Genomic DNA, 5921 nt, shown 5'->3' on the forward strand with positions numbered 1-5921 from the left:
AGAAGATAACATCAGAAAAGTCCTTCTAGACACTGGCTTAGGCAAAGACTTCATAACCAAAAGCAAATGTAACAGAAACAAAGATAAATAGATGAGACTTAGTTAAACTAAAAAGTTTCTGCACAGCAAAGACATAATCAGTAGAGTTAACAGACAATACACAGAGTGGGAGAAAAGTATTCATAATCTATACATCTGGCAAAGGATTAATATTCAGATTCTACAAAGAACTCAAATCAGCAAGATAAAAACAATCAATCCCATCAAAAAGAGGGTTAAGGACATGAATAGACAATTCTTAAAAGAAGATACACAAATGGCCAACAAATATATTAAAAAATGCTCAACATTACTAATGATCAGGGCAATAAAAATCAAAACCACAATGTAATACCACCTTACTCGTGCAAGAATGACCTTAATAAAAAAAAAATGGATGTTGGTATGGATGTGGTGAAAAGGGAATACTTTTATACTGTTGGTGGGAATGTAAACTAGTACAACCACTACAAAAAACAGTGTGGGAGATTCTTTAAATAATGAAAAGTAGACCTACCATTTGATCCAGCAATATCACTACTAGGTATCTTCCTAGAGGAAAAACAATCATTATATGAAAAAGTTACTTGCACATGCATGTTTATAGCAGTGCAATTTGCAAATGCAATTACAAAAATTTGGAACCAGCACAAATGCCCATCAGTCAATGAGTGGATAAAGAAAATGTGGTATATATATACCATGGAATACTACTTAGCCATAAAAAGGACAAAACAATGGTATTCGCAGCAACCTGGATGGAACTGGCGACTATTATTCTAAGCGAAGTAACTCAGGAATGGAAAACCGAACATTGTATGTTCTCACTCATAAGAGGGAGCTAAGCTATGAGGATGCAAAGGCATACGAAGGATACAGTGGACACTGGCGACTTGGGGGAGAGGGTGGAGAAGGGTGAGGACTAAAAGACTACACACTGGGTACAGTGTATACTGCATGGGTGATGGGTGCACCAAAATCTCAGAAATCGCCATTAAAGAATGTATTCATGTAACCAAACACCACCCATTCCCTCCAAAATCTATTGAAATATAAAATAATGCCGGGCGCAGTGGCTCACGCCTGTAATCCCAGCACTTTGGGAGGCCGAGGCGGGCAGATCACGAGGTCAGGAGATCGAGACCATCCTGGCTAACACGGTGAAACCCCATCTCTACTGAAAATACAAAAAATCATATGGGCGTGGTGGCGGGCGCCTGTAGTCCCAGCTACTCAGGAGGCTGAGGCAGGAGAATGGCGTGAACCCGGGAGGTGGAGCTTGCAGTGAGCTGAGATCGCGCCACTGTACTCCAGCCTGGGTGACAGAGCGAGACTCTGTCTCAAAAAAAAAAAAAAAAAAAAAAAAAAAAAGAAAGAAATATAAAATAAATTTTAAAAATTGAAAAAAAAAGAATTTGTCCAAAATAATAAAAAAAAAGGCAAGGGTCAGGAAAGGCTTCATGATAGGGATAATTATGGTCATGTTTTATAAGACCAGTAAGAGTTAGTTATATGGGAAAAACAAGAAAGAGGACTCTACATCTATGTTAAGGCTGGTGTTTGGAAAGCATGAGGGAGTTTAAGGTCTCTGAGTAGAACTGTGTGACATCTGCATACAACGCTGGTAGTGGTGGTGGCAGCAGGAAGTGATGCCACACCATAAAAATGTTATGACTTAAGAAAAAGAGATTCAACTCAATTTAAAAAGGTATGGGGAGTCACTGAAGAAAGTAACACACGGGCAAAACAAAATAAAATTTGTATTTTAATAATAGCTAGTATAGGCTGTGCATGGTGGCTCATGCCTATGATCCCAGCACTTTTGGAGGCTGAGGCGGGAGGATCTTTTGAGCCCAGAAGTTCCAGACCAGCACGGGCAACATAAGGATTCCCCGTCCCTTAAAAAAATAGCTAGTATTTATTGAATACTCTATATCTTACTAAGTGTCTTACATGTATGAACTCATTTAATCTTCACAACAATACCATTTGACAAAGGAGCTGAAAGATACTAAATAATTTGTCCAAATATTCAAAATTATTTTGTGACAGGGTAGGACTAGAACACAGGTTTCTTGGACTTCAGAGTTTGTGCTTTTGACTAGTAGGTGTATTCTACTGCCTCTCATGTGATAAAAGAACAGGAACTGAAAGTACCCTCACGTTGGGCTTTAGTGCCCCAGGCATTGCGTTAGTGGCTGTGCACTAAGATCTTGTCTCCAATGTGTAGCCCAGGCTCAAACAGCCTTACAGAGGTGGCCAGATTGGGTAGAACTGTATGGCTGGAATAATAGGTCTTAAGCAGAGACCTATTATGTAGGTCAGAGTTGTTCAAATCAATACTGGCTATTCTTGGAGGTCTGACACACCACTCGAGATCATCATGTGTCCTTGTGCAACTCTTTTGGCATCCAAAGAATCCCATCAGTATATGCAATTTGGGCATAAGATATAGTCAATTTTGGGAAGTACATAAGGGCAATTCTTTTTAGAAAGTTCGTGTTTCCCATATCTTTTGGCTTCTCAGACAGGCCTTTATAAAGGTGGGGAAAACCAGGCGTTTATTACAAATGAAAATTCGTTCAGTCTCTGTGATTATTGCTGCCAAATATTACCTGCTTTTTCCTAACATTGTAGCCTTTGCTTAAAAACTCTATGGACTGCTGATACTTGGCAGTTTATAGAATTTCAAGTCACTGTTTCAAAAGAAAATTGCAGCAAACCTATGTTTGGTGTTAGGGCCAGATGTCATTATAAGGATGTCTGGACAGGAGGTTGGAAGTTCCTGTAGGTCAGGATGGCCAAAAGTAGCAGAAATATGAAGAGCAGAGCACAGATGCTCCCACCTTCATAATTGAAAACTTGTCTCTCGGTCAATTGCTTTGCTTTGTGTTTCATTCAGATAAAGCTATCAATGACCATCTTTTAGTGCAGCTTTGTTTAGAATAGTGGCCCTCAAAGTTGGTTTTGGAGCCTCTGGGAAATGAGTGCTGTGAGATCAAAATTATTTTCATAGTAATTTAAAAATGTTATTTGCCTTTTCTCTCTCATTTGCCCAAGAATGTACAGTAGAGTTTTCCAGAAGCTACATGATGCATTATATCACAACAGATTTGAATGCAGAAACAGAGAATTCAGTTGTGTTCTAAGCCAGATATTAAAGAGATTTGCGAAAAGTAAAACAATAACATCTTTTAAATATTTTTGATCAAAATTGTTATTTCTGTGTCAACATGTAACAGAGTTATTATTTTTGAATGAGTTAAATGTTTTTAAAAGTCTTAGTTTTAATATTGAATATAGTAAATATGAATTGCTATAATCTACATAAACAAAAATTCTTTGGGGTTTTCTAGAAATTGTAGAAGTATAAGGAGTCTTGAGAACAAAAATTTCAGAATGTTGGCTTGGAGAATTCACAATAGTCGATTTCTCAATGACTTTGAGAGGGAGGATGTATGTCCTGATTCCCCCCACCTCAGGAAACAAGAGGTGGCAGGAAATACATGTATTTACAGGTCCCTGGTCTCCTTGTGTCAAACATCGCTCTCTGCACTGTTGATCTGTTTCCTTGGTAACCTAACTGCAGCTGCCACTTGTGGCCTATTAACAGCCTCCCCTGGCCAGTTGGATTCTACAGGGCAATGACTGGGGATAATTAGGAAACTTGGTAAGGAAGGTTCCTTGAGCAGGAAATTGGTTTCTCTGGAACTTGTTAGGAATTAACTCTACAGCCAAGACCATGAAAACATTTACTGAAATTAGCGATAGTGTGCAGATCCTCAGGGAGCACTTCTTCAGGGAAACTAGAGTCAGGAATCAGGGACTATGAGTTTATTCTTAAAGGCTTAGGTGTCCCTTTTAAGCTATAAGAGAGCAATTAGGTTAAAATGACTCCTGAGTTTCGAATGGAGTCACAGTTTTAAGCTTCTCCCTGGGGTTAAACATTGGTCTAGAGCAGGGGTGTGAGATGTAATTAAAGTTTACTTTAAATCCAGACATTTCCCTTCACGAGCCCCTTTGCCACCACAGACTTTAGTAATAGTTACAAAATCTTGCCGAACCTAGAGAAGTTGACCAAACTTAAGACAGCCTCAGCCAGGCGTGGATTTTTGATAGCTTGATCAGTCTCAACTCAATAAAAAGCAATACATTTTTCCTTGGATAACACGTGGAGGCTTTAAGATTTGTCCAATATAAGCACATGAATCTGAAGTAAAAATAAAACAAAACAAATCTACGAGAAAAACACAGTCATGTTTTCCCTGAAGAAAAATAAAAACCAAGGATTCAACAGAGCAAAAGGAAAAACAAGGGGCCCAGCCCAGAGGTCTCTATGTCGGGTGGGTTCCCTGCAGCCTGTGGAACCCCAGGTCTGTGCCAGGCTAACCCAGCCCCTCACAGAGAGTGACACATCTGACAGATTAATGGCAGCGCCATCATCTCCTCCTCCTATCGTTCAAATGCTCTACAGATGGCCTGAAATGGAAAGCAGTTTCAGTTCGACACAAAAGATAAACACATTACAATCAGAAGAGCATAAGCAGAGAGGGGGAACATGCCAGTGTGAAAATTTTGTAACAAAAGAAGAAAAATACAGAAGTATGAAAATATAATGAATAATGATTTGAGTGTCTACTATGAGCCGGGTACGCTGCTGAGCTTTCTCATTTAATGCTGTTAATGGTCCTATAGCAGGGGTACTACTATTACCTTCATTTTACTCATGAAGAAACCTAGCTGGGAAGGCTTAACTGCATTGTCCAAAGCTAAGTGGCAGAAGAGGCAATGGAATACCTTTCCCTTTAACTCCAGGTTCTAAGTTTTGACCACATCCTAGGCACAGCATGTCCCTTTTTTTCTTCATTCAACTCACACGCACATTGTCCAAAGCTAAGTGGCAGGAGAGGCAATAGAATACCTTTCCCTTTAACTCCAGGTTCTGAGTTTTGACCATATCCTAGGCACAGCATGTCTCTTTTCTTCTTCATTCAATTCACACTTACCAAGGGGTCACTCCATGCTAGACTTGAAAATAAGGAACCGAAACAGACATTGTTCCTGCCCATATGGGGCCTATAGTAAATGGCAAAATACATACATAAAAGAATTTCATAAATCAGCACATTCTCACAAGTCAATAGGTGTTTGGAGGAATATGTAATGCAAACCAATAAGACCATCTATCTATCAATCATCTCTCTATTGATCTATCTATCTTGACCTAGGCTGGATAGGTTAAGAAAGACATCTCCAAGAAAGTGATATTTACATTTAAATCTGAAGTTTAAATAGGAATTAACCAGGGAGTTTATAGAGAGTAGGTGGCAGAGAGAGCCATGGGCAGAAACAACAAAAGCTCTGTGGCAAAAAGAAATCTCAAAGAACTCAAAGAAGTATGAGAAGTATTAATATCATAACTGAGGAGGTCTTAGGTTTAGACATATAGTGCTCACTTTGGGAGCACATGTACTAGAATTGGATACAGAGAAGATTAGCATGGCCCATGAGCAAGGATTGGACATAGGAAACTTCAATACTTCATTAAGGATGCAATTGAAAAATCTCTGTTGCTATGTTTTGATTTTGATTTTTTGTTTGTTTTGAACTTTTGGCTGTTTTTCTCATGTGAGAAATGTTTCATATATAGATGACAGAGACTAATGTAATAAATATTCATGTAACTACTACGAACTTAAATGGAATACGATAATTGGATAATGCATTTAAATAATATGACCTCGATTATAATTGAAGTCTCTTGTATATACCTAATGACATCAAAAAGTTTTAAGCCAAGAGCAGACATGAACAGATTTGCATTTTGAGAAGATCTTTGAGAAGTTGCAGTGTAGGCAATGGGAAACAGACATTGATACAGG

At 38.7% G+C, this 5921-nt stretch overlaps 1 pseudogene; it reads left to right on the top strand.

Moving 5' to 3' along the window:
• The first annotated feature begins 5487 nt into the window (after nt 1-5487).
• LOC114672493 (U6 spliceosomal RNA) lies at nt 5488-5584 on the top strand (annotated as a pseudogene).
• Nucleotides 5585-5921: the final 337 nt, after the last annotated feature.

This window comes from Macaca mulatta, chromosome 14 (assembly GCF_049350105.2).
Source record: "Macaca mulatta isolate MMU2019108-1 chromosome 14, T2T-MMU8v2.0, whole genome shotgun sequence".
Lineage (NCBI taxonomy): Eukaryota > Metazoa > Chordata > Mammalia > Primates > Cercopithecidae > Macaca > Macaca mulatta.